We start from the raw sequence: 24,717 nt of genomic DNA, 5'->3' as shown, positions 1-24,717 counted from the left end.
CAACTAACGCTATGTTTCTTAAGATGGTTACCTGAAGAAGGTACCAAATACACTAGAATATAATAATGAATTGATATTTCAAGCATTTGAAATTTCTTCAGTAAATGTAACCTTATTTTTAGTCCTGAAGTTGCTACTATCTCATTTTTTTGCTGACGTCAAATTCATATGTGTTTATTGACATGGTAAAATTAAGGAAGGGCCCAAAATCTTACTTCCGAGTAAATTATATTTTCATCAGTACAGCTGACAATTTCCTCTTCTGCATAGATTACCCAAATTGAACGGTGTCTCTTTAAAATAGACTTCCTTTTACTGACCTTTTTTAGCAAATGATTTTGGTGAAGCAGAAGCATGCATGCATCGCTTATAACTTCTTTAAATAGTTATGAAATAAACAGGGATAAAACTGACTCTGGTGGGATTCAAACCCACAGCCTTTGAATACCTTCTTGACATTCACCTAGAAGTCCAATGCGCTATCCATTGCGCCACAGAGCCAATCTGCTTGAATGAGGTGCACAGATATTCAGAAATGAAATAATGAGCTTTGAGCTGTTGATCAACTTTATAAAGTTCATTGGATACTATAACCATGGCTATATTTTGAATATTGAATTGGGTAAAAGTTATTCACCGTGTCAAACTACATGATACAGTTGGTAAGTCTGCATACAACTTAAGTTTAGTGTATCGTCATCTGATATATGAGACAGATGGGTTTTTCACTTCTCCATGAAAGACGTTTTTTTTTTAATTTTGGTAATGGAATATCTTATTCATCATGCAGTGGAACACAAAAAGAATGTACAATCAGAATACTTTTTCTTTAAAGTAGCCGACCGCCTGAACAGGGACTTGAACCCTGGACCCTCAGATTAAAAGTCTGATGCTCTACCGACTGAGCTATCCAGGCTCTGCAACACTGCAACTAAAAATCAGCTAAAAATGATGTGGACGCACACCAACCTACACTTTAATTCTTAATATGGTTACATATATTAGCAATCAAATATGTAGAGTTTAATAATTAATTGATATTTCAAGCATTTGAAATTTCAGCAGCACACGTAATCTATTTTAAATCCTGAAATTCGTTCTATCTCATTTTCGGCTGACTTAGAAATCATGTCTCTAAATTGACATTGTGAAATTAGTAAAAGGCCAAATACTATTACTAGGTACTAAATTACATGTCCAGCAGTATAACTGGAAATTTACTCTTGGGCATAGATTATGCAACATTTTCAAAGCAAACAGTGTCTGTTTAAATAGATTTTCTTTCACTGCCGTTTTGGTAAATGTCTCTGGTTATGCAGAAGCAGGCATTGTTTGTTACTGTTTCAATTAGTTATAAGATAAAGGAGGGATAAAACTGACCCAGCTAGTATTCCAACCCAAAGACTTTGAATGCTTTCTCTACATTCGCCTAGAACCCCAAGCCGCTATCCATTGCACCAGAGATCCAACCTGATTCAACAAGGTGAACAGAAATTCTCAAATAAAAAGATGAGCTATCAGCGGTTGACCAACTTTATAAAGTGATTTGGAAACTATAAGCAGGGTTCCATTTTGAACATTGAATTGGGGAAAAGATAATCAACATCTCAAACGACATGATACCGTTGCGGTAAGTCTTCTTAACTCTTGTCAAATGGTACACGACCGATGGGTATTTAATGGCTCCATTAAGAGTAACTTGCAATTACTCTAATGGGACTACTCGTTCATTGGATCCTGAAAAGAGCATGTCATTAGAGTACATTTTCTTTAAACAAACCGCCTGAACAGGGACTTGAACCCTGGACCCTCAGATTAAAAGTCTGATGCTCTACCGACTGAGCTATCCAGGCTCTGATACAGCAAACCTCAAAATCACCTAATCAAAATTTGGCAGTGTCCCAACTAACGCTATGTTTCTTAAGATGGTTACCTGAAGAAGGTACCAAATACACTAGAATATAATAATGAATTGATATTTCAAGCATTTGAAATTTCTTCAGTAAATGTAACCTTATTTTTAGTCCTGAAGTTGCTACTATCTCATTTTTTTGCTGACGTCAAATTCATATGTGTTTATTGACATGGTAAAATTAAGGAAGGGCCCAAAATCTTACTTCCGAGTAAATTATATTTTCATCAGTACAGCTGACAATTTCCTCTTCTGCATAGATTACCCAAATTGAACGGTGTCTCTTTAAAATAGACTTCCTTTTACTGACCTTTTTTAGCAAATGATTTTGGTGAAGCAGAAGCATGCATGCATCGCTTATAACTTCTTTAAATAGTTATGAAATAAACAGGGATAAAACTGACTCTGGTGGGATTCAAACCCACAGCCTTTGAATACCTTCTTGACATTCACCTAGAAGTCCAATGCGCTATCCATTGCGCCACAGAGCCAATCTGCTTGAATGAGGTGCACAGATATTCAGAAATGAAATAATGAGCTTTGAGCTGTTGATCAACTTTATAAAGTTCATTGGATACTATAACCATGGCTATATTTTGAATATTGAATTGGGTAAAAGTTATTCACCGTGTCAAACTACATGATACAGTTGGTAAGTCTGCATACAACTTAAGTTTAGTGTATCGTCATCTGATATATGAGACAGATGGGTTTTTCACTTCTCCATGAAAGACGTTTTTTTTTTAATTTTGGTAATGGAATATCTTATTCATCATGCAGTGGAACACAAAAAGAATGTACAATCAGAATACTTTTTCTTTAAAGTAGCCGACCGCCTGAACAGGGACTTGAACCCTGGACCCTCAGATTAAAAGTCTGATGCTCTACCGACTGAGCTATCCAGGCTCTGCAACACTGCAACTAAAAATCAGCTAAAAATGATGTGGACGCACACCAACCTACACTTTAATTCTTAATATGGTTACATATATTAGCAATCAAATATGTAGAGTTTAATAATTAATTGATATTTCAAGCATTTGAAATTTCAGCAGCACACGTAATCTATTTTAAATCCTGAAATTCGTTCTATCTCATTTTCGGCTGACTTAGAAATCATGTCTCTAAATTGACATTGTGAAATTAGTAAAAGGCCAAATACTATTACTAGGTACTAAATTACATGTCCAGCAGTATAACTGGAAATTTACTCTTGGGCATAGATTATGCAACATTTTCAAAGCAAACAGTGTCTGTTTAAATAGACTTTCTTTCACTGCCGTTTTGGTAAATGTCTCTGGTTATGCAGAAGCAGGCATTGTTTGTTACTGTTTCAATTAGTTATAAGATAAAGGAGGGATAAAACTGACCCAGCTAGTATTCCAACCCAAAGACTTTGAATGCTTTCTCTACATTAGCCTAGAACCCCAAGCCGCTATCCATTGCACCAGAGATCCAACCTGATTCAACAAGGTGAACAGAAATTCTCAAATAAAAAGATGAGCTATCAGCGGTTGACCAACTTTATAAAGTGATTTGGAAACTATAAGCAGGGTTCCATTTTGAACATTGAATTGGGGAAAAGATAATCAACATCTCAAACGACATGATACCGTTGCGGTAAGTCTTCTTAACTCTTGTCAAATGGTACACGACCGATGGGTATTTAATGGCTCCATTAAGAGTAACTTGCAATTACTCTAATGGGACTACTCGTTCATTGGATCCTGAAAAGAGCATGTCATTAGAGTACATTTTCTTTAAACAAACCGCCTGAACAGGGACTTGAACCCTGGACCCTCAGATTAAAAGTCTGATGCTCTACCGACTGAGCTATCCAGGCTCTGATACAGCAAACCTCAAAATCACCTAATCAAAATTTGGCAGTGTCCCAACTAACGCTATGTTTCTTAAGATGGTTACCTGAAGAAGGTACCAAATACACTAGAATATAATAATGAATTGATATTTCAAGCATTTGAAATTTCTTCAGTAAATGTAACCTTATTTTTAGTCCTGAAGTTGCTACTATCTCAGTTTTTTTGCTGACGTCAAATTCATATGTGTTTATTGACATGGTAAAATTAAGGAAGGGCCCAAAATCTTACTTCCGAGTAAATTATATTTTCATCAGTACAGCTGACAATTTCCTCTTCTGCATAGATTACCCAAATTGAACGGTGTCTCTTTAAAATAGACTTCCTTTTACTGACCTTTTTTAGCAAATGATTTTGGTGAAGCAGAAGCATGCATGCATCGCTTATAACTTCTTTAAATAGTTATGAAATAAACAGGGATAAAACTGACTCTGGTGGGATTCGAACCCACAGCCTTTGAATACCTTCTTGACATTCACCTAGAAGTCCAATGCGCTATCCATTGCGCCACAGAGCCAATCTGCTTGAATGAGGTGCACAGATATTCAGAAATGAAATAATGAGCTTTGAGCTGTTGATCAACTTTATAAAGTTCATTGGATACTATAACCATGGCTATATTTTGAATATTGAATTGGGTAAAAGTTATTCACCGTGTCAAACTACATGATACAGTTGGTAAGTCTGCATACAACTTAAGTTTAGTGTATCGTCATCTGATATATGAGACAGATGGGTTTTTCACTTCTCCATGAAAGACGTTTTTTTTTAATTTTGGTAATGGAATATCTTATTCATCATGCAGTGGAACACAAAAAGAATGTACAATCAGAATACTTTTTCTTTTAATCTGGACCCTCAGATTAAAAGTCTGATGCTCTACCGACTGAGCTATCCAGGCTCTGATACAGCAAACCTCAAAATCACCTAATCAAAATTTGGCAGTGTCCCAACTAACGCTATGTTTCTTAAGATGGTTACCTGAAGAAGGTACCAAATACACTAGAATATAATAATGAATTGATATTTCAAGCATTTGAAATTTCTTCAGTAAATGTAACCTTATTTTTAGTCCTGAAGTTGCTACTATCTCATTTTTTTGCTGACGTCAAATTCATATGTGTTTATTGACATGGTAAAATTAAGGAAGGGCCCAAAATCTTACTTCCGAGTAAATTATATTTTCATCAGTACAGCTGACAATTTCCTCTTCTGCATAGATTACCCAAATTGAACGGTGTCTCTTTAAAATAGACTTCCTTTTACTGACCTTTTTTAGCAAATGATTTTGGTGAAGCAGAAGCATGCATGCATCGCTTATAACTTCTTTAAATAGTTATGAAATAAACAGGGATAAAACTGACTCTGGTGGGATTCGAACCCACAGCCTTTGAATACCTTCTTGACATTCACCTAGAAGTCCAATGCGCTATCCATTGCGCCACAGAGCCAATCTGCTTGAATGAGGTGCACAGATATTCAGAAATGAAATAATGAGCTTTGAGCTGTTGATCAACTTTATAAAGTTCATTGGATACTATAACCATGGCTATATTTTGAATATTGAATTGGGTAAAAGTTATTCACCGTGTCAAACTACATGATACAGTTGGTAAGTCTGCATACAACTTAAGTTTAGTGTATCGTCATCTGATATATGAGACAGATGGGTTTTTCACTTCTCCATGAAAGACGTTTTTTTTTAATTTTGGTAATGGAATATCTTATTCATCATGCAGTGGAACACAAAAAGAATGTACAATCAGAATACTTTTTCTTTAAAGTAGCCGACCGCCTGAACAGGGACTTGAACCCTGGACCCTCAGATTAAAAGTCTGATGCTCTACCGACTGAGCTATCCAGGCTCTGCAACACTGCAACTAAAAATCAGCTAAAAATGATGTGGACGCACACCAACCTACACTTTAATTCTTAATATGGTTACATATATTAGCAATCAAATATGTAGAGTTTAATAATTAATTGATATTTCAAGCATTTGAAATTTCAGCAGCACACGTAATCTATTTTAAATCCTGAAATTCGTTCTATCTCATTTTCGGCTGACTTAGAAATCATGTCTCTAAATTGACATTGTGAAATTAGTAAAAGGCCAAATACTATTACTAGGTACTAAATTACATGTCCGGCAGTATAACTGGAAATTTACTCTTCGGCATAGATTATGCAACATTTTCAAAGCAAACAGTGTCTGTTTAAATAGACTTTCTTTCACTGCCGTTTTGGTAAATGTCTCTGGTTATGCAGAAGCAGGCATTGTTTGTTACTGTTTCAATTAGTTATAAGATAAAGGAGGGATAAAACTGACCCAGCTGGTATTCCAACCCAAAGACTTTGAATGCTTTCTCTACATTCGCCTAGAACCCCAAGCCGCTATCCATTGCACCAGAGATCCAACCTGATTCAACAAGGTGAACAGAAATTCTCAAATAAAAAGATGAGCTATCAGCGGTTGACCAACTTTATAAAGTGATTTGGAAACTATAAGCAGGGTTCCATTTTGAACATTGAATTGGGGAAAAGATAATCAACATCTCAAACGACATGATACCGTTGTGGTAAGTCTTCTTAACTCTTGTCAAATGGTACACGACCGATGGGTATTTAATGGCTCCATTAAGAGTAACTTGCAATTACTCTAATGGGACTACTCGTTCATTGGATCCTGAAAAGAGCATGTCATTAGAGTACATTTTCTTTAAACAAACCGCCTGAACAGGGACTTGAACCCTGGACCCTCAGATTAAAAGTCTGATGCTCTACCGACTGAGCTATCCAGGCTCTGATACAGCAAACCTCAAAATCACCTAATCAAAATTTGGCAGTGTCCCAACTAACGCTATGTTTCTTAAGATGGTTACCTGAAGAAGGTACCAAATACACTAGAATATAATAATGAATTGATATTTCAAGCATTTGAAATTTCTTCAGTAAATGTAACCTTATTTTTAGTCCTGAAGTTGCTACTATCTCATTTTTTTGCTGACGTCAAATTCATATGTGTTTATTGACATGGTAAAATTAAGGAAGGGCCCAAAATCTTACTTCCGAGTAAATTATATTTTCATCAGTACAGCTGACAATTTCCTCTTCTGCATAGATTACCCAAATTGAACGGTGTCTCTTTAAAATAGACTTCCTTTTACTGACCTTTTTTAGCAAATGATTTTGGTGAAGCAGAAGCATGCATGCATCGCTTATAACTTCTTTAAATAGTTATGAAATAAACAGGGATAAAACTGACTCTGGTGGGATTCGAACCCACAGCCTTTGAATACCTTCTTGACATTCACCTAGAAGTCCAATGCGCTATCCATTGCGCCACAGAGCCAATCTGCTTGAATGAGGTGCACAGATATTCAGAAATGAAATAATGAGCTTTGAGCTGTTGATCAACTTTATAAAGTTCATTGGATACTATAACCATGGCTATATTTTGAATATTGAATTGGGTAAAAGTTATTCACCGTGTCAAACTACATGATACAGTTGGTAAGTCTGCATACAACTTAAGTTTAGTGTATCGTCATCTGATATATGAGACAGATGGGTTTTTCACTTCTCCATGAAAGACGTTTTTTTTTAATTTTGGTAATGGAATATCTTATTCATCATGCAGTGGAACACAAAAAGAATGTACAATCAGAATACTTTTTCTTTAAAGTAGCCGACCGCCTGAACAGGGACTTGAACCCTGGACCCTCAGATTAAAAGTCTGATGCTCTACCGACTGAGCTATCCAGGCTCTGCAACACTGCAACTAAAAATCAGCTAAAAATGATGTGGACGCACACCAACCTACACTTTAATTCTTAATATGGTTACATATATTAGCAATCAAATATGTAGAGTTTAATAATTAATTGATATTTCAAGCATTTGAAATTTCAGCAGCACAGGTAATCTATTTTAAATCCTGAAATTCGTTCTATCTCATTTTCGGCTGACTTAGAAATCATGTCTCTAAATTGACATTGTGAAATTAGTAAAAGGCCAAATACTATTACTAGGTACTAAATTACATGTCCGGCAGTATAACTGGAAATTTACTCTTCGGCATAGATTATGCAACATTTTCAAAGCAAACAGTGTCTGTTTAAATAGACTTTCTTTCACTGCCGTTTTGGTAAATGTCTCTGGTTATGCAGAAGCAGGCATTGTTTGTTACTGTTTCAATTAGTTATAAGATAAAGGAGGGATAAAACTGACCCAGCTAGTATTCCAACCCAAAGACTTTGAATGCTTTCTCTACATTCGCCTAGAACCCCAAGCCGCTATCCATTGCACCAGAGATCCAACCTGATTCAACAAGGTGAACAGAAATTCTCAAATAAAAAGATGAGCTATCAGCGGTTGACCAACTTTATAAAGTGATTTGGAAACTATAAGCAGGGTTCCATTTTGAACATTGAATTGGGGAAAAGATAATCAACATCTCAAACGACATGATACCGTTGCGGTAAGTCTTCTTAACTCTTGTCAAATGGTACACGACCGATGGGTATTTAATGGCTCCATTAAGAGTAACTTGCAATTACTCTAATGGGACTACTCGTTCATTGGATCCTGAAAAGAGCATGTCACTAGAGTACATTTTCTTTAAACAAACCGCCTGAACAGGGACTTGAACCCTGGACCCTCAGATTAAAAGTCTGATGCTCTACCGACTGAGCTATCCAGGCTCTAATACAGCAAACCTCAAAATCACCTAATCAAAATTTGGCAGTGTCCCAACTAACGCTATGTTTCTTAAGATGGTTACCTGAAGAAGGTACCAAATACACTAGAATATAATAATGAATTGATATTTCAAGCATTTGAAATTTCTTCAGTAAATGTAACCTTATTTTTAATCCTGAAGTTGCTACTATCTCATTTTTTTGCTGACGTCAAATTCATATGTGTTTATTGACATGGTAAAATTAAGGAAGGGCCCAAAATCTTACTTCCGAGTAAATTATATTTTCATCAGTACAGCTGACAATTTCCTCTTCTGCATAGATTACCCAAATTGAACGGTGTCTCTTTAAAATAGACTTCCTTTTACTGACCTTTTTTAGCAAATGATTTTGGTGAAGCAGAAGCATGCATGCATCGCTTATAACTTCTTTAAATAGTTATGAAATAAACAGGGATAAAACTGACTCTGGTGGGATTCGAACCCACAGCCTTTGAATACCTTCTTGACATTCACCTAGAAGTCCAATGCGCTATCCATTGCGCCACAGAGCCAATCTGCTTGAATGAGGTGCACAGATATTCAGAAATGAAATAATGAGCTTTGAGCTGTTGATCAACTTTATAAAGTTCATTGGATACTATAACCATGGCTATATTTTGAATATTGAATTGGGTAAAAGTTATTCACCGTGTCAAACTACATGATACAGTTGGTAAGTCTGCATACAACTTAAGTTTAGTGTATCGTCATCTGATATATGAGACAGATGGGTTTTTCACTTCTCCATGAAAGACGTTTTTTTTTAATTTTGGTAATGGAATATCTTATTCATCATGCAGTGGAACACAAAAAGAATGTACAATCAGAATACTTTTTCTTTAAAGTAGCCGACCGCCTGAACAGGGACTTGAACCCTGGACCCTCAGATTAAAAGTCTGATGCTCTACCGACTGAGCTATCCAGGCTCTGCAACACTGCAACTAAAAATCAGCTAAAAATGATGTGGACGCACACCAACCTACACTTTAATTCTTAATATGGTTACATATATTAGCAATCAAATATGTAGAGTTTAATAATTAATTGATATTTCAAGCATTTGAAATTTCAGCAGCACACGTAATCTATTTTAAATCCTGAAATTCGTTCTATCTCATTTTCGGCTGACTTAGAAATCATGTCTCTAAATTGACATTGTGAAATTAGTAAAAGGCCAAATACTATTACTAGGTACTAAATTACATGTCCGGCAGTATAACTGGAAATTTACTCTTCGGCATAGATTATGCAACATTTTCAAAGCAAACAGTGTCTGTTTAAATAGACTTTCTTTCACTGCCGTTTTGGTAAATGTCTCTGGTTATGCAGAAGCAGGCATTGTTTGTTACTGTTTCAATTAGTTATAAGATAAAGGAGGGATAAAACTGACCCAGCTAGTATTCCAACCCAAAGACTTTGAATGCTTTCTCTACATTCGCCTAGAACCCCAAGCCGCTATCCATTGCACCAGAGATCCAACCTGATTCAACAAGGTGAACAGAAATTCTCAAATAAAAAGATGAGCTATCAGCGGTTGACCAACTTTATAAAGTGATTTGGAAACTATAAGCAGGGTTCCATTTTGAACATTGAATTGGGGAAAAGATAATCAACATCTCAAACGACATGATACCGTTGCGGTAAGTCTTCTTAACTCTTGTCAAATGGTACACGACCGATGGGTATTTAATGGCTCCATTAAGAGTAACTTGCAATTACTCTAATGGGACTACTCGTTCATTGGATCCTGAAAAGAGCATGTCATTAGAGTACATTTTCTTTAAACAAACCGCCTGAACAGGGACTTGAACCCTGGACCCTCAGATTAAAAGTCTGATGCTCTACCGACTGAGCTATCCAGGCTCTGATACAGCAAACCTCAAAATCACCTAATCAAAATTTGGCAGTGTCCCAACTAACGCTATGTTTCTTAAGATGGTTACCTGAAGAAGGTACCAAATACACTAGAATATAATAATGAATTGATATTTCAAGCATTTGAAATTTCTTCAGTAAATGTAACCTTATTTTTAATCCTGAAGTTGCTACTATCTCATTTTTTTGCTGACGTCAAATTCATATGTGTTTATTGACATGGTAAAATTAAGGAAGGGCCCAAAATCTTACTTCCGAGTAAATTATATTTTCATCAGTACAGCTGACAATTTCCTCTTCTGCATAGATTACCCAAATTGAACGGTGTCTCTTTAAAATAGACTTCCTTTTACTGACCTTTTTTAGCAAATGATTTTGGTGAAGCAGAAGCATGCATGCATCGCTTATAACTTCTTTAAATAGTTATGAAATAAACAGGGATAAAACTGACTCTGGTGGGATTCGAACCCACAGCCTTTGAATACCTTCTTGACATTCACCTAGAAGTCCAATGCGCTATCCATTGCGCCACAGAGCCAATCTGCTTGAATGAGGTGCACAGATATTCAGAAATGAAATAATGAGCTTTGAGCTGTTGATCAACTTTATAAAGTTCATTGGATACTATAACCATGGCTATATTTTGAATATTGAATTGGGTAAAAGTTATTCACCGTGTCAAACTACATGATACAGTTGGTAAGTCTGCATACAACTTAAGTTTAGTGTATCGTCATCTGATATATGAGACAGATGGGTTTTTCACTTCTCCATGAAAGACGTTTTTTTTTAATTTTGGTAATGGAATATCTTATTCATCATGCAGTGGAACACAAAAAGAATGTACAATCAGAATACTTTTTCTTTAAAGTAGCCGACCGCCTGAACAGGGACTTGAACCCTGGACCCTCAGATTAAAAGTCTGATGCTCTACCGACTGAGCTATCCAGGCTCTGCAACACTGCAACTAAAAATCAGCTAAAAATGATGTGGACGCACACCAACCTACACTTTAATTCTTAATATGGTTACATATATTAGCAATCAAATATGTAGAGTTTAATAATTAATTGATATTTCAAGCATTTGAAATTTCAGCAGCACACGTAATCTATTTTAAATCCTGAAATTCGTTCTATCTCATTTTCGGCTGACTTAGAAATCATGTCTCTAAATTGACATTGTGAAATTAGTAAAAGGCCAAATACTATTACTAGGTACTAAATTACATGTCCGGCAGTATAACTGGAAATTTACTCTTCGGCATAGATTATGCAACATTTTCAAAGCAAACAGTGTCTGTTTAAATAGACTTTCTTTCACTGCCGTTTTGGTAAATGTCTCTGGTTATGCAGAAGCAGGCATTGTTTGTTACTGTTTCAATTAGTTATAAGATAAAGGAGGGATAAAACTGACCCAGCTGGTATTCCAACCCAAAGACTTTGAATGCTTTCTCTACATTCGCCTAGAACCCCAAGCCGCTATCCATTGCACCAGAGATCCAACCTGATTCAACAAGGTGAACAGAAATTCTCAAATAAAAAGATGAGCTATCAGCGGTTGACCAACTTTATAAAGTGATTTGGAAACTATAAGCAGGGTTCCATTTTGAACATTGAATTGGGGAAAAGATAATCAACATCTCAAACGACATGATACCGTTGTGGTAAGTCTTCTTAACTCTTGTCAAATGGTACACGACCGATGGGTATTTAATGGCTCCATTAAGAGTAACTTGCAATTACTCTAATGGGACTACTCGTTCATTGGATCCTGAAAAGAGCATGTCATTAGAGTACATTTTCTTTAAACAAACCGCCTGAACAGGGACTTGAACCCTGGACCCTCAGATTAAAAGTCTGATGCTCTACCGACTGAGCTATCCAGGCTCTGATACAGCAAACCTCAAAATCACCTAATCAAAATTTGGCAGTGTCCCAACTAACGCTATGTTTCTTAAGATGGTTACCTGAAGAAGGTACCAAATACACTAGAATATAATAATGAATTGATATTTCAAGCATTTGAAATTTCTTCAGTAAATGTAACCTTATTTTTAGTCCTGAAGTTGCTACTATCTCATTTTTTTGCTGACGTCAAATTCATATGTGTTTATTGACATGGTAAAATTAAGGAAGGGCCCAAAATCTTACTTCCGAGTAAATTATATTTTCATCAGTACAGCTGACAATTTCCTCTTCTGCATAGATTACCCAAATTGAACGGTGTCTCTTTAAAATAGACTTCCTTTTACTGACCTTTTTTAGCAAATGATTTTGGTGAAGCAGAAGCATGCATGCATCGCTTATAACTTCTTTAAATAGTTATGAAATAAACAGGGATAAAACTGACTCTGGTGGGATTCGAACCCACAGCCTTTGAATACCTTCTTGACATTCACCTAGAAGTCCAATGCGCTATCCATTGCGCCACAGAGCCAATCTGCTTGAATGAGGTGCACAGATATTCAGAAATGAAATAATGAGCTTTGAGCTGTTGATCAACTTTATAAAGTTCATTGGATACTATAACCATGGCTATATTTTGAATATTGAATTGGGTAAAAGTTATTCACCGTGTCAAACTACATGATACAGTTGGTAAGTCTGCATACAACTTAAGTTTAGTGTATCGTCATCTGATATATGAGACAGATGGGTTTTTCACTTCTCCATGAAAGACGTTTTTTTTTAATTTTGGTAATGGAATATCTTATTCATCATGCAGTGGAACACAAAAAGAATGTACAATCAGAATACTTTTTCTTTAAAGTAGCCGACCGCCTGAACAGGGACTTGAACCCTGGACCCTCAGATTAAAAGTCTGATGCTCTACCGACTGAGCTATCCAGGCTCTGCAACACTGCAACTAAAAATCAGCTAAAAATGATGTGGACGCACACCAACCTACACTTTAATTCTTAATATGGTTACATATATTAGCAATCAAATATGTAGAGTTTAATAATTAATTGATATTTCAAGCATTTGAAATTTCAGCAGCACAGGTAATCTATTTTAAATCCTGAAATTCGTTCTATCTCATTTTCGGCTGACTTAGAAATCATGTCTCTAAATTGACATTGTGAAATTAGTAAAAGGCCAAATACTATTACTAGGTACTAAATTACATGTCCGGCAGTATAACTGGAAATTTACTCTTCGGCATAGATTATGCAACATTTTCAAAGCAAACAGTGTCTGTTTAAATAGACTTTCTTTCACTGCCGTTTTGGTAAATGTCTCTGGTTATGCAGAAGCAGGCATTGTTTGTTACTGTTTCAATTAGTTATAAGATAAAGGAGGGATAAAACTGACCCAGCTAGTATTCCAACCCAAAGACTTTGAATGCTTTCTCTACATTCGCCTAGAACCCCAAGCCGCTATCCATTGCACCAGAGATCCAACCTGATTCAACAAGGTGAACAGAAATTCTCAAATAAAAAGATGAGCTATCAGCGGTTGACCAACTTTATAAAGTGATTTGGAAACTATAAGCAGAGTTCCATTTTGAACATTGAATTGGGGAAAAGATAATCAACATCTCAAACGACATGATACCGTTGCGGTAAGTCTTCTTAACTCTTGTCAAATGGTACACGACCGATGGGTATTTAATGGCTCCATTAAGAGTAACTTGCAATTACTCTAATGGGACTACTCGTTCATTGGATCCTGAAAAGAGCATGTCACTAGAGTACATTTTCTTTAAACAAACCGCCTGAACAGGGACTTGAACCCTGGACCCTCAGATTAAAAGTCTGATGCTCTACCGACTGAGCTATCCAGGCTCTAATACAGCAAACCTCAAAATCACCTAATCAAAATTTGGCAGTGTCCCAACTAACGCTATGTTTCTTAAGATGGTTACCTGAAGAAGGTACCAAATACACTAGAATATAATAATGAATTGATATTTCAAGCATTTGAAATTTCTTCAGTAAATGTAACCTTATTTTTAATCCTGAAGTTGCTACTATCTCATTTTTTTGCTGACGTCAAATTCATATGTGTTTATTGACATGGTAAAATTAAGGAAGGGCCCAAAATCTTACTTCCGAGTAAATTATATTTTCATCAGTACAGCTGACAATTTCCTCTTCTGCATAGATTACCCAAATTGAACGGTGTCTCTTTAAAATAGACTTCCTTTTACTGACCTTTTTTAGCAAATGATTTTGGTGAAGCAGAAGCATGCATGCATCGCTTATAACTTCTTTAAATAGTTATGAAATAAACAGGGATAAAACTGACTCTGGTGGGATTCGAACCCACAGCCTTTGAATACCTTCTTGACATTCACCTAGAAGTCCAATGCGCTATCCATTGCGCCACAGAGCCAATCTGCTTGAATGAGGTGCACAGATATTCAGAAATGAAATAATGAGCTTTGAGCTGTTGATCAACTTTATAAAGTTCATTGGATACTATAACCATGGCTATATTTTGAATATTGAATTGGGTAAAAGTTATTCACCGTGTCAAACTACATGATACAGTTGGTAAGTCTGCATACAACTTAAGTTTAGTGTATCGTCATCTGATATATGAGACAGATGGGTTTTTCACTTCTCCATGAAAGACGTTTTTTTTTAATTTTGGTAATGGAATATCTTATTCATCATGCAGTGGAACACAAAAAGAATGTACAATCAGAATACTTTTTCTTTAAAGTAGCCGACCGCCTGAACAGGGACTTGAACCCTGGACCCTCAGATTAAAAGTCTGATGCTCTACCGACTGAGCTATCCAGGCTCTGCAACACTGCAACTAAAAATCAGCTAAAAATGATGTGGACGCACACCAACCTACACTTTAATTCTTAATATGGTTACATATATTAGCAATCAAATATGTAGAGTTTAATAATTAATTGATATTTCAAGCATTTGAAATTTCAGCAGCACAGGTAATCTATTTTAAATCCTGAAATTCGTTCTATCTCATTTTCGGCTGACTTAGAAATCATGTCTCTAAATTGACATTGTGAAATTAGTAAAAGGCCAAATACTATTACTAGGTACTAAATTACATGTCCGGCAGTATAACTGGAAATTTACTCTTCGGCATAGATTATGCAACATTTTCAAAGCAAACAGTGTCTGTTTAAATAGACTTTCTTTCACTGCCGTTTTGGTAAATGTCTCTGGTTATGCAGAAGCAGGCATTGTTTGTTACTGTTTCAATTAGTTATAAGATAAAGGAGGGATAAAACTGACCCAGCTAGTATTCCAACCCAAAGACTTTGAATGCTTTCTCTACATTCGCCTAGAACCCCAAGCCGCTATCCATTGCACCAGAGATCCAACCTGATTCAACAAGGTGAACAGAAATTCTCAAATAAAAAGATGAGCTATCAGCGGTTGACCAACTTTATAAAGTGATTTGGAAACTATAAGCAGGGTTCCATTTTGAACATTGAATTGGGGAAAAGATAATCAACATCTCAAACGACATGATACCGTTGCGGTAAGTCTTCTTAACTCTTGTCAAATGGTACACGACCGATGGGTATTTAATGGCTCCATTAAGAGTAACTTGCAATTACTCTAATGGGACTACTCGTTCATTGGATCCTGAAAAGAGCATGTCATTAGAGTACATTTTCTTTAAACAAACCGCCTGAACAGGGACTTGAACCCTGGACCCTCAGATTAAAAGTCTGATGCTCTACCGACTGAGCTATCCAGGCTCTGATACAGCAAACCTCAAAATCACCTAATCAAAATTTGGCAGTGTCCCAACTAACGCTATGTTTCTTAAGATGGTTACCTGAAGAAGGTACCAAATACACTAGAATATAATAATGAATTGATATTTCAAGCATTTGAAATTTCTTCAGTAAATGTAACCTTATTTTTAATCCTGAAGTTGCTACTATCTCATTTTTTTGCTGACGTCAAATTCATATGTGTTTATTGACATGGTAAAATTAAGGAAGGGCCCAAAATCTTACTTCCGAGTAAATTATATTTTCATCAGTACAGCTGACAATTTCCTCTTCTGCATAGATTACCCAAATTGAACGGTGTCTCTTTAAAATAGACTTCCTTTTACTGACCTTTTTTAGCAAATGATTTTGGTGAAGCAGAAGCATGCATGCATCGCTTATAACTTCTTTAAATAGTTATGAAATAAACAGGGATAAAACTGACTCTGGTGGGATTCGAACCCACAGCCTTTGAATACCTTCTTGACATTCACCTAGAAGTCCAATGCGCTATCCATTGCGCCACAGAGCCAATCTGCTTGAATGAGGTGCACAGATATTCAGAAATGAAATAATGAGCTTTGAGCTGTTGATCAACTTTATAAAGTTCATTGGATACTATAACCATGGCTATATTTTGAATATTGAATTGGGTAAAAGTTATTCACCGTGTCAAACTACATGATACAGTTGGTAAGTCTGCATACAACTTAAGTTTAGTGTATCGTCATCTGATATATGAGACAGATGGGTTTTTCACTTCTCCATGAAAGACGTTTTTTTTTAATTTTGGTAATGGAATATCTTATTCATCATGCAGTGGAACACAAAAAGAATGTACAATCAGAATACTTTTTCTTTAAAGTAGCCGACCGCCTGAACAGGGACTTGAACCCTGGACCCTCAGATTAAAAGTCTGATGCTCTACCGACTGAGCTATCCAGGCTCTGCAACACTGCAACTAAAAATCAGCTAAAAATGATGTGGACGCACACCAACCTACACTTTAATTCTTAATATGGTTACATATATTAGCAATCAAATATGTAGAGTTTAATAATTAATTGATATTTCAAGCATTTGAAATTTCAGCAGCACACGTAATCTATTTTAAATCCTGAAATTCGTTCTATCTCATTTTCGGCTGACTTAGAAATCATGTCTCTAAATTGACATTGTGAAATTAGTAAAAGGCCAAATACTATTACTAGGTACTAAATTACATGTCCGGCAGTATAACTTGAAATTTACTCTTCGGCATAGATTATGCAACATTTTCAAAGCAAACAGTGTCTGTTTAAATAGACTTTCTTTCACTGCCGTTTTGGTAAATGTCTCTGGTTATGCAGAAGCAGGCATTGTTTGTTACTGTTTCAATTAGTTATAAGATAAAGGAGGGATAAAACTGACCCAGCTAGTATTCCAACCCAAAGACTTTGAATGCTTTCTCTACATTCGCCTAGAACCCCAAGCCGCTATCCATTGCACCAGAGATCCAACCTGATTCAACAAGGTGAACAGAAATTCTCAAATAAAAAGATGAGCTATCAGCGGTTGACCAACTTTATAAAGTGATTTGGAAACTATAAGCAGGGTTCCATTTTGAACATTGAATTGGGGAAAAGATAATCAACATCTCAAACGACATGATACCGTTGCGGTAAGTCTTCTTAACTCTTGTCAAATGGTACACGACCGATGGGTATTTAATGGCTCCATTAAGAGTAACTTGCAATTACTCTAATGGGACTACTCGTTCATTGGATCCTGAAAAGAGCATGTCATTAGAGTACATTTTCTTTAAACAAACCGCCTGAACAGGGACTTGAACCCTGGACCCTCAGATTAAAAGTCTGATGCTCTACCGACTGAGCTATCCAGGCTCTGATACAGCAAACCTCAAAATCACCTAATCAAAATTTGGCAGTGTCCCAACTAACGCTATGTTTCTTAAGATGGTTACCTGAAGAAGGTACCAAATACACTAGAATATAATAATGAATTGATATTTCAAGCATTTGAAATTTCTTCAGTAAATGTAACCTTATTTTTAATCCTGAAGTTGCTACTATCTCATTTTTTTGCTGACGTCAAATTCATATGTGTTTATTGACATGGTAAAATTAAGGAAGGGCCCAAAATCTTACTTCCGAGTAAATTATATTTTCATCAGTACAGCTGACAATTTCCTCTTCTGCATAGATTACCCAAATTGAACGGTGTCTCTTTAAAATAGACTTCCTTTTACTGACCTTTTTTAGCAAATGATTTTGGTGAAGCAGAAGCATGCATGCATCGCTTATAACTTCTTTAAATAGTTATGAAATAAACAGGGATAAAACTGACTCTGGTGGGATTCGAACCCACAGCCTTTGAATACCTTCTTGACATTCACCTAGAAGTCCAATGCGCTATCCATTGCGCCACAGAGCCAATCTGCTTGAATGAGGTGCACAGATATTCAGAAATGAAATAATGAGCTTTGAGCTGTTGATCAACTTTATAAAGTTCATTGGATACTATAACCATGGCTATATTTTGAATATTGAATTGGGTAAAAGTTATTCACCGTGTCAAACTACATGATACAGTTGGTAAGTCTGCATACAACTTAAGTTTAGTGTATCGTCATCTGATATATGAGACAGATGGGTTTTTCACTTCTCCATGAAAGACGTTTTTTTTTAATTTTGGTAATGGAATATCTTATTCATCATGCAGTGGAACACAAAAAGAATGTACAATCAGAATACTTTTTCTTTAAAGTAGCCGACCGCCTGAACAGGGACTTGAACCCTGGACCCTCAGATTAAAAATCTGATGCTCTACCGACTGAGCTATCCAGGCTCTGCAACACTGCAACTAAAAATCAGCTAAAAATGATGTGGACGCACACCAACCTACACTTTAATTCTTAATATGGTTACATATATTAGCAATCAAATATGTAGAGTTTAATAATTAATTGATATTTCAAGCATTTGAAATTTCAGCAGCACACGTAATCTATTTTAAATCCTGAAATTCGTTCTATCTCATTTTCGGCTGACTTAGAAATCATGTCTCTAAATTGACATTGTGAAATTAGTAAAAGGCCAAATACTATTACTAGGTACTAAATTACATGTCCGGCAGTATAACTGGAAATTTACTCTTCGGCATAGATTATGCAACATTTTCAAAGCAAACAGTGTCTGTTTAAATAGACTTTCTTTCACTGCCGTTTTGGTAAATGTCTCTGGTTATGCAGAAGCAGGCATTGTTTGTTACTGTTTCAATTAGTTATAAGATAAAGGAGGGATAAAACTGACCCAGCTAGTATTCCAACCCAAAGACTTTGAATGCTTTCTCTACATTCGCCTAGAACCCCAAGCCGCTATCCATTGCACCAGAGATCCAACCTGATTCAACAAGGTGAACAGAAATTCTCAAATAAAAAGATGAGCTATCAGCGGTTGACCAACTTTATAAAGTGATTTGGAAACTATAAGCAGGGTTCCATTTTGAACATTGAATTGGGGAAAAGATAATCAACATCTCAAACGACATGATACCGTTGCGGTAAGTCTTCTTAACTCTTGTCAAATGGTACACGACCGATGGGTATTTAATGGCTCCATTAAGAGTAACTTGCAATTACTCTAATGGGACTACTCGTTCATTGGATCCTGAAAAGAGCATGTCATTAGAGTACATTTTCTTTAAACAAACCGCCTGAACAGGGACTTGAACCCTGGACCCTCAGATTAAAAGTCTGATGCTCTACCGACTGAGCTATCCAGGCTCTGATACAGCAAACCTCAAAATCACCTAATCAAAATTTGGCAGTGTCCCAACTAACGCTATGTTTCTTAAGATGGTTACCTGAAGAAGGTACCAAATACACTAGAATATAATAATGAATTGATATTTCAAGCATTTGAAATTTCTTCAGTAAATGTAACCTTATTTTTAATCCTGAAGTTGCTACTATCTCATTTTTTTGCTGACGTCAAATTCATATGTGTTTATTGACATGGTAAAATTAAGGAAGGGCCCAAAATCTTACTTCCGAGTAAATTATATTTTCATCAGTACAGCTGACAATTTCCTCTTCTGCATAGATTACCCAAATTGAACGGTGTCTCTTTAAAATAGACTTCCTTTTACTGACCTTTTTTAGCAAATGATTTTGGTGAAGCAGAAGCATGCATGCATCGCTTATAACTTCTTTAAATAGTTATGAAATAAACAGGGATAAAACTGACTCTGGTGGGATTCGAACCCACAGCCTTTAAATACCTTCTTGACATTCACCTAGAAGTCCAATGCGCTATCCATTGCGCCACAGAGCAAATCTGCTTGAATGAGGTGCACAGATATTCAGAAATGAAATAATGAGCTTTGAGCTGTTGATCAACTTTATAAAGTTCATTGGATACTATAACCATGGCTATATTTTGAATATTGAATTGGGTAAAAGTTATTCACCGTGTCAAACTACATGATACAGTTGGTAAGTCTGCATACAACTCAAGTTTAGTGTATCGTCATCTGATATATGAGACAGATGGGTTTTTCACTTCTCCATGAAAGACGTTTTTTTTTAATTTTGGTAATGGAATATCTTATTCATCATGCAGTGGAACACAAAAAGAATGTACAATCAGAATACTTTTTCTTTAAAGTAGCCGACCGCCTGAACAGGGACTTGAACCCTGGACCCTCAGATTAAAAGTCTGATGCTCTACCGACTGAGCTATCCAGGCTCTGCAACACTGCAACTAAAAATCAGCTAAAAATGATGTGGACGCACACCAACCTACACTTTAATTCTTAATATGGTTACATATATTAGCAATCAAATATGTAGAGTTTAATAATTAATTGATATTTCAAGCATTTGAAATTTCAGCAGCACACGTAATCTATTTTAAATCCTGAAATTCGTTCTATCTCATTTTCGGCTGACTTAGAAATCATGTCTCTAAATTGACATTGTGAAATTAGTAAAAGGCCAAATACTATTACTAGGTACTAAATTACATGTCCGGCAGTATAACTGGAAATTTACTCTTCGGCATAGATTATGCAACATTTTCAAAGCAAACAGTGTCTGTTTAAATAGACTTTCTTTCACTGCCGTTTTGGTAAATGTCTCTGGTTATGCAGAAGCAGGCATTGTTTGTTACTGTTTCAATTAGTTATAAGATAAAGGAGGGATAAAACTGACCCAGCTAGTATTCCAACCCAAAGACTTTGAATGCTTTCTCTACATTCGCCTAGAACCCCAAGCCGCTATCCATTGCACCAGAGATCCAACCTGATTCAACAAGGTGAACAGAAATTCTCAAATAAAAAGATGAGCTATCAGCGGTTGACCAACTTTATAAAGTGATTTGGAAACTATAAGCAGGGTTCCATTTTGAACATTGAATTGGGGAAAAGATAATCAACATCTCAAACGACATGATACCGTTGCGGTAAGTCTTCTTAACTCTTGTCAAATGGTACACGACCGATGGGTATTTAATGGCTCCATTAAGAGTAACTTGCAATTACTCTAATGGGACTACTCGTTCATTGGATCCTGAAAAGAGCATGTCATTAGAGTACATTTTCTTTAAACAAACCGCCTGAACAGGGACTTGAACCCTGGACCCTCAGATTAAAAGTCTGATGCTCTACCGACTGAGCTATCCAGGCTCTGATACAGCAAACCTCAAAATCACCTAATCAAAATTTGGCAGTGTCCCAACTAACGCTATGTTTCTTAAGATGGTTACCTGAAGAAGGTACCAAATACACTAGAATATAATAATGAATTGATATTTCAAGCATTTGAAATTTCTTCAGTAAATGTAACCTTATTTTTAATCCTGAAGTTGCTACTATCTCATTTTTTTGCTGACGTCAAATTCATATGTGTTTATTGACATGGTAAAATTAAGGAAGGGCCCAAAATCTTACTTCCGAGTAAATTATATTTTCATCAGTACAGCTGACAATTTCCTCTTCTGCATAGATTACCCAAATTGAACGGTGTCTCTTTAAAATAGACTTCCTTTTACTGACCTTTTTTAGCAAATGATTTTGGTGAAGCAGAAGCATGCATGCATCGCTTATAACTTCTTTAAATAGTTATGAAATAAACAGGGATAAAACTGACTCTGGTGGGATTCGAACCCACAGCCTTTGAATACCTTCTTGACATTCACCTAGAAGTCCAATGCGCTATCCATTGCGCCACAGAGCCAATCTGCTTGAATGAGGTGCACAGATATTCAGAAATGAAATAATGAGCTTTGAGCTGTTGATCAACTTTATAAAGTTCATTGGATACTATAACCATGGCTATATTTTGAATATTGAATTGGGTAAAAGTTATTCACCGTGTCAAACTACATGATACAGTTGGTAAGTCTGCATACAACTTAAGTTTAGTGTATCGTCATCTGATATATGAGACAGATGGGTTTTTCACTTCTCCATGAAAGACGTTTTTTTTTAATTTTGGTAATGGAATATCTTATTCATCATGCAGTGGAACACAAAAAGAATGTACAATCAGAATACTTTTTCTTTAAAGTAGCCGACCGCCTGAACAGGGACTTGAACCCTGGACCCTCAGATTAAAAATCTGATGCTCTACCGACTGAGCTATCCAGGCTCTGCAACACTGCAACTAAAAATCAGCTAAAAATGATGTGGACGCACACCAACCTACACTTTAATTCTTAATATGGTTACATATATTAGCAATCAAATATGTAGAGTTTAATAATTAATTGATATTTCAAGCATTTGAAATTTCAGCAGCACACGTAATCTATTTTAAATCCTGAAATTCGTTCTATCTCATTTTCGGCTGACTTAGAAATCATGTCTCTAAATTGACATTGTGAAATTAGTAAAAGGCCAAATACTATTACTAGGTACTAAATTACATGTCCGGCAGTATAACTGGAAATTTACTCTTCGGCATAGATTATGCAACATTTTCAAAGCAAACAGTGTCTGTTTAAATAGACTTTCTTTCACTGCCGTTTTGGTAAATGTCTCTGGTTATGCAGAAGCAGGCATTGTTTGTTACTGTTTCAATTAGTTATAAGATAAAGGAGGGATAAAACTGACCCAGCTAGTATTCCAACCCAAAGACTTTGAATGCTTTCTCTACATTCGCCTAGAACCCCAAGCCGCTATCCATTGCACCAGAGATCCAACCTGATTCAACAAGGTGAACAGAAATTCTCAAATAAAAAGATGAGCTATCAGCGGTTGACCAACTTTATAAAGTGATTTGGAAACTATAAGCAGGGTTCCATTTTGAACATTGAATTGGGGAAAAGATAATCAACATCTCAAACGACATGATACCGTTGCGGTAAGTCTTCTTAACTCTTGTCAAATGGTACACGACCGATGGGTATTTAATGGCTCCATTAAGAGTAACTTGCAATTACTCTAATGGGACTACTCGTTCATTGGATCCTGAAAAGAGCATGTCATTAGAGTACATTTTCTTTAAACAAACCGCCTGAACAGGGACTTGAACCCTGGACCCTCAGATTAAAAGTCTGATGCTCTACCGACTGAGCTATCCAGGCTCTGATACAGCAAACCTCAAAATCACCTAATCAAAATTTGGCAGTGTCCCAACTAACGCTATGTTTCTTAAGATGGTTACCTGAAGAAGGTACCAAATACACTAGAATATAATAATGAATTGATATTTCAAGCATTTGAAATTTCTTCAGTAAATGTAACCTTATTTTTAATCCTGAAGTTGCTACTATCTCATTTTTTTGCTGACGTCAAATTCATATGTGTTTATTGACATGGTAAAATTAAGGAAGGGCCCAAAATCTTACTTCCGAGTAAATTATATTTTCATCAGTACAGCTGACAATTTCCTCTTCTGCATAGATTACCCAAATTGAACGGTGTCTCTTTAAAATAGACTTCCTTTTACTGACCTTTTTTAGCAAATGATTTTGGTGAAGCAGAAGCATGCATGCATCGCTTATAACTTCTTTAAATAGTTATGAAATAAACAGGGATAAAACTGACTCTGGTGGGATTCGAACCCACAGCCTTTAAATACCTTCTTGACATTCACCTAGAAGTCCAATGCGCTATCCATTGCGCCACAGAGCAAATCTGCTTGAATGAGGTGCACAGATATTCAGAAATGAAATAATGAGCTTTGAGCTGTTGATCAACTTTATAAAGTTCATTGGATACTATAACCATGGCTATATTTTGAATATTGAATTGGGTAAAAGTTATTCACCGTGTCAAACTACATGATACAGTTGGTAAGTCTGCATACAACTCAAGTTTAGTGTATCGTCATCTGATATATGAGACAGATGGGTTTTTCACTTCTCCATGAAAGACGTTTTTTTTTAATTTTGGTAATGGAATATCTTATTCATCATGCAGTGGAACACAAAAAGAATGTACAATCAGAATACTTTTTCTTTAAAGTAGCCGACCGCCTGAACAGGGACTTGAACCCTGGACCCTCAGATTAAAAGTCTGATGCTCTACCGACTGAGCTATCCAGGCTCTGCAACACTGCAACTAAAAATCAGCTAAAAATGATGTGGACGCACACCAAC

The 24,717-nt window shown here is 36.1% G+C and overlaps 37 non-coding genes across 37 annotated transcripts; all 37 read right to left on the bottom strand.

Moving 5' to 3' along the window:
• Positions 1-410: 410 nt before the first annotated feature.
• On the bottom strand, positions 411-501 carry TRNAR-UCU (transfer RNA arginine (anticodon UCU)). The gene is given in 2 exon segments: positions 411-446; positions 465-501. It is a non-coding gene; the product is annotated as a tRNA-Arg (tRNA).
• A 342-nt stretch (positions 502-843) lies between these two features.
• Positions 844-916, bottom strand: TRNAK-UUU (transfer RNA lysine (anticodon UUU)). The gene has a single exon. It is a non-coding gene; the product is annotated as a tRNA-Lys (tRNA).
• Positions 917-1,780: 864 nt separating this feature from the next.
• Positions 1,781-1,853, bottom strand: TRNAK-UUU (transfer RNA lysine (anticodon UUU)). Its single transcript has one exon. It is a non-coding gene; the product is annotated as a tRNA-Lys (tRNA).
• Positions 1,854-2,312: 459 nt separating this feature from the next.
• Positions 2,313-2,403, bottom strand: TRNAR-UCU (transfer RNA arginine (anticodon UCU)). Its single transcript is given in 2 exon segments — positions 2,313-2,348; positions 2,367-2,403. It is a non-coding gene; the product is annotated as a tRNA-Arg (tRNA).
• A 342-nt stretch (positions 2,404-2,745) lies between these two features.
• On the bottom strand, positions 2,746-2,818 carry TRNAK-UUU (transfer RNA lysine (anticodon UUU)). The gene has a single exon. It is a non-coding gene; the product is annotated as a tRNA-Lys (tRNA).
• Positions 2,819-3,682: 864 nt separating this feature from the next.
• On the bottom strand, positions 3,683-3,755 carry TRNAK-UUU (transfer RNA lysine (anticodon UUU)). Its single transcript has one exon. It is a non-coding gene; the product is annotated as a tRNA-Lys (tRNA).
• Positions 3,756-4,215: 460 nt separating this feature from the next.
• TRNAR-UCU (transfer RNA arginine (anticodon UCU)) lies at positions 4,216-4,306 on the bottom strand. The gene is given in 2 exon segments: positions 4,216-4,251; positions 4,270-4,306. It is a non-coding gene; the product is annotated as a tRNA-Arg (tRNA).
• Positions 4,307-5,149: 843 nt separating this feature from the next.
• On the bottom strand, positions 5,150-5,240 carry TRNAR-UCU (transfer RNA arginine (anticodon UCU)). The gene is given in 2 exon segments: positions 5,150-5,185; positions 5,204-5,240. It is a non-coding gene; the product is annotated as a tRNA-Arg (tRNA).
• A 341-nt stretch (positions 5,241-5,581) lies between these two features.
• Positions 5,582-5,654, bottom strand: TRNAK-UUU (transfer RNA lysine (anticodon UUU)). The gene has a single exon. It is a non-coding gene; the product is annotated as a tRNA-Lys (tRNA).
• An 864-nt stretch (positions 5,655-6,518) lies between these two features.
• TRNAK-UUU (transfer RNA lysine (anticodon UUU)) lies at positions 6,519-6,591 on the bottom strand. Its single transcript has one exon. It is a non-coding gene; the product is annotated as a tRNA-Lys (tRNA).
• Positions 6,592-7,050: 459 nt separating this feature from the next.
• TRNAR-UCU (transfer RNA arginine (anticodon UCU)) lies at positions 7,051-7,141 on the bottom strand. The gene is given in 2 exon segments: positions 7,051-7,086; positions 7,105-7,141. It is a non-coding gene; the product is annotated as a tRNA-Arg (tRNA).
• A 341-nt stretch (positions 7,142-7,482) lies between these two features.
• TRNAK-UUU (transfer RNA lysine (anticodon UUU)) lies at positions 7,483-7,555 on the bottom strand. Its single transcript has one exon. It is a non-coding gene; the product is annotated as a tRNA-Lys (tRNA).
• An 864-nt stretch (positions 7,556-8,419) lies between these two features.
• On the bottom strand, positions 8,420-8,492 carry TRNAK-UUU (transfer RNA lysine (anticodon UUU)). The gene has a single exon. It is a non-coding gene; the product is annotated as a tRNA-Lys (tRNA).
• Positions 8,493-8,951: 459 nt separating this feature from the next.
• Positions 8,952-9,042, bottom strand: TRNAR-UCU (transfer RNA arginine (anticodon UCU)). Its single transcript is given in 2 exon segments — positions 8,952-8,987; positions 9,006-9,042. It is a non-coding gene; the product is annotated as a tRNA-Arg (tRNA).
• Positions 9,043-9,383: 341 nt separating this feature from the next.
• Positions 9,384-9,456, bottom strand: TRNAK-UUU (transfer RNA lysine (anticodon UUU)). The gene has a single exon. It is a non-coding gene; the product is annotated as a tRNA-Lys (tRNA).
• An 864-nt stretch (positions 9,457-10,320) lies between these two features.
• Positions 10,321-10,393, bottom strand: TRNAK-UUU (transfer RNA lysine (anticodon UUU)). Its single transcript has one exon. It is a non-coding gene; the product is annotated as a tRNA-Lys (tRNA).
• Positions 10,394-10,852: 459 nt separating this feature from the next.
• Positions 10,853-10,943, bottom strand: TRNAR-UCU (transfer RNA arginine (anticodon UCU)). Its single transcript is given in 2 exon segments — positions 10,853-10,888; positions 10,907-10,943. It is a non-coding gene; the product is annotated as a tRNA-Arg (tRNA).
• A 341-nt stretch (positions 10,944-11,284) lies between these two features.
• TRNAK-UUU (transfer RNA lysine (anticodon UUU)) lies at positions 11,285-11,357 on the bottom strand. Its single transcript has one exon. It is a non-coding gene; the product is annotated as a tRNA-Lys (tRNA).
• An 864-nt stretch (positions 11,358-12,221) lies between these two features.
• On the bottom strand, positions 12,222-12,294 carry TRNAK-UUU (transfer RNA lysine (anticodon UUU)). Its single transcript has one exon. It is a non-coding gene; the product is annotated as a tRNA-Lys (tRNA).
• Positions 12,295-12,753: 459 nt separating this feature from the next.
• On the bottom strand, positions 12,754-12,844 carry TRNAR-UCU (transfer RNA arginine (anticodon UCU)). The gene is given in 2 exon segments: positions 12,754-12,789; positions 12,808-12,844. It is a non-coding gene; the product is annotated as a tRNA-Arg (tRNA).
• A 341-nt stretch (positions 12,845-13,185) lies between these two features.
• On the bottom strand, positions 13,186-13,258 carry TRNAK-UUU (transfer RNA lysine (anticodon UUU)). The gene has a single exon. It is a non-coding gene; the product is annotated as a tRNA-Lys (tRNA).
• An 864-nt stretch (positions 13,259-14,122) lies between these two features.
• Positions 14,123-14,195, bottom strand: TRNAK-UUU (transfer RNA lysine (anticodon UUU)). Its single transcript has one exon. It is a non-coding gene; the product is annotated as a tRNA-Lys (tRNA).
• Positions 14,196-14,654: 459 nt separating this feature from the next.
• Positions 14,655-14,745, bottom strand: TRNAR-UCU (transfer RNA arginine (anticodon UCU)). Its single transcript is given in 2 exon segments — positions 14,655-14,690; positions 14,709-14,745. It is a non-coding gene; the product is annotated as a tRNA-Arg (tRNA).
• Positions 14,746-15,086: 341 nt separating this feature from the next.
• Positions 15,087-15,159, bottom strand: TRNAK-UUU (transfer RNA lysine (anticodon UUU)). The gene has a single exon. It is a non-coding gene; the product is annotated as a tRNA-Lys (tRNA).
• Positions 15,160-16,023: 864 nt separating this feature from the next.
• Positions 16,024-16,096, bottom strand: TRNAK-UUU (transfer RNA lysine (anticodon UUU)). Its single transcript has one exon. It is a non-coding gene; the product is annotated as a tRNA-Lys (tRNA).
• Positions 16,097-16,555: 459 nt separating this feature from the next.
• On the bottom strand, positions 16,556-16,646 carry TRNAR-UCU (transfer RNA arginine (anticodon UCU)). The gene is given in 2 exon segments: positions 16,556-16,591; positions 16,610-16,646. It is a non-coding gene; the product is annotated as a tRNA-Arg (tRNA).
• A 341-nt stretch (positions 16,647-16,987) lies between these two features.
• Positions 16,988-17,060, bottom strand: TRNAK-UUU (transfer RNA lysine (anticodon UUU)). Its single transcript has one exon. It is a non-coding gene; the product is annotated as a tRNA-Lys (tRNA).
• Positions 17,061-17,924: 864 nt separating this feature from the next.
• On the bottom strand, positions 17,925-17,997 carry TRNAK-UUU (transfer RNA lysine (anticodon UUU)). The gene has a single exon. It is a non-coding gene; the product is annotated as a tRNA-Lys (tRNA).
• Positions 17,998-18,456: 459 nt separating this feature from the next.
• On the bottom strand, positions 18,457-18,547 carry TRNAR-UCU (transfer RNA arginine (anticodon UCU)). Its single transcript is given in 2 exon segments — positions 18,457-18,492; positions 18,511-18,547. It is a non-coding gene; the product is annotated as a tRNA-Arg (tRNA).
• A 1,278-nt stretch (positions 18,548-19,825) lies between these two features.
• On the bottom strand, positions 19,826-19,898 carry TRNAK-UUU (transfer RNA lysine (anticodon UUU)). The gene has a single exon. It is a non-coding gene; the product is annotated as a tRNA-Lys (tRNA).
• A 459-nt stretch (positions 19,899-20,357) lies between these two features.
• TRNAR-UCU (transfer RNA arginine (anticodon UCU)) lies at positions 20,358-20,448 on the bottom strand. The gene is given in 2 exon segments: positions 20,358-20,393; positions 20,412-20,448. It is a non-coding gene; the product is annotated as a tRNA-Arg (tRNA).
• A 341-nt stretch (positions 20,449-20,789) lies between these two features.
• TRNAK-UUU (transfer RNA lysine (anticodon UUU)) lies at positions 20,790-20,862 on the bottom strand. Its single transcript has one exon. It is a non-coding gene; the product is annotated as a tRNA-Lys (tRNA).
• Positions 20,863-21,726: 864 nt separating this feature from the next.
• Positions 21,727-21,799, bottom strand: TRNAK-UUU (transfer RNA lysine (anticodon UUU)). Its single transcript has one exon. It is a non-coding gene; the product is annotated as a tRNA-Lys (tRNA).
• A 459-nt stretch (positions 21,800-22,258) lies between these two features.
• TRNAR-UCU (transfer RNA arginine (anticodon UCU)) lies at positions 22,259-22,349 on the bottom strand. Its single transcript is given in 2 exon segments — positions 22,259-22,294; positions 22,313-22,349. It is a non-coding gene; the product is annotated as a tRNA-Arg (tRNA).
• Positions 22,350-23,627: 1,278 nt separating this feature from the next.
• Positions 23,628-23,700, bottom strand: TRNAK-UUU (transfer RNA lysine (anticodon UUU)). The gene has a single exon. It is a non-coding gene; the product is annotated as a tRNA-Lys (tRNA).
• A 459-nt stretch (positions 23,701-24,159) lies between these two features.
• Positions 24,160-24,250, bottom strand: TRNAR-UCU (transfer RNA arginine (anticodon UCU)). The gene is given in 2 exon segments: positions 24,160-24,195; positions 24,214-24,250. It is a non-coding gene; the product is annotated as a tRNA-Arg (tRNA).
• Positions 24,251-24,591: 341 nt separating this feature from the next.
• Positions 24,592-24,664, bottom strand: TRNAK-UUU (transfer RNA lysine (anticodon UUU)). The gene has a single exon. It is a non-coding gene; the product is annotated as a tRNA-Lys (tRNA).
• Positions 24,665-24,717: the final 53 nt, after the last annotated feature.

Source organism: Triturus cristatus, chromosome 4_1, assembly GCF_964204655.1.
Source record: "Triturus cristatus chromosome 4_1, aTriCri1.1, whole genome shotgun sequence".
NCBI lineage: Eukaryota > Metazoa > Chordata > Amphibia > Caudata > Salamandridae > Triturus > Triturus cristatus.
The sequence above is the reverse complement of the archived record's forward strand: the minus strand, read 5'-3'. Positions and strand labels throughout refer to the sequence as shown.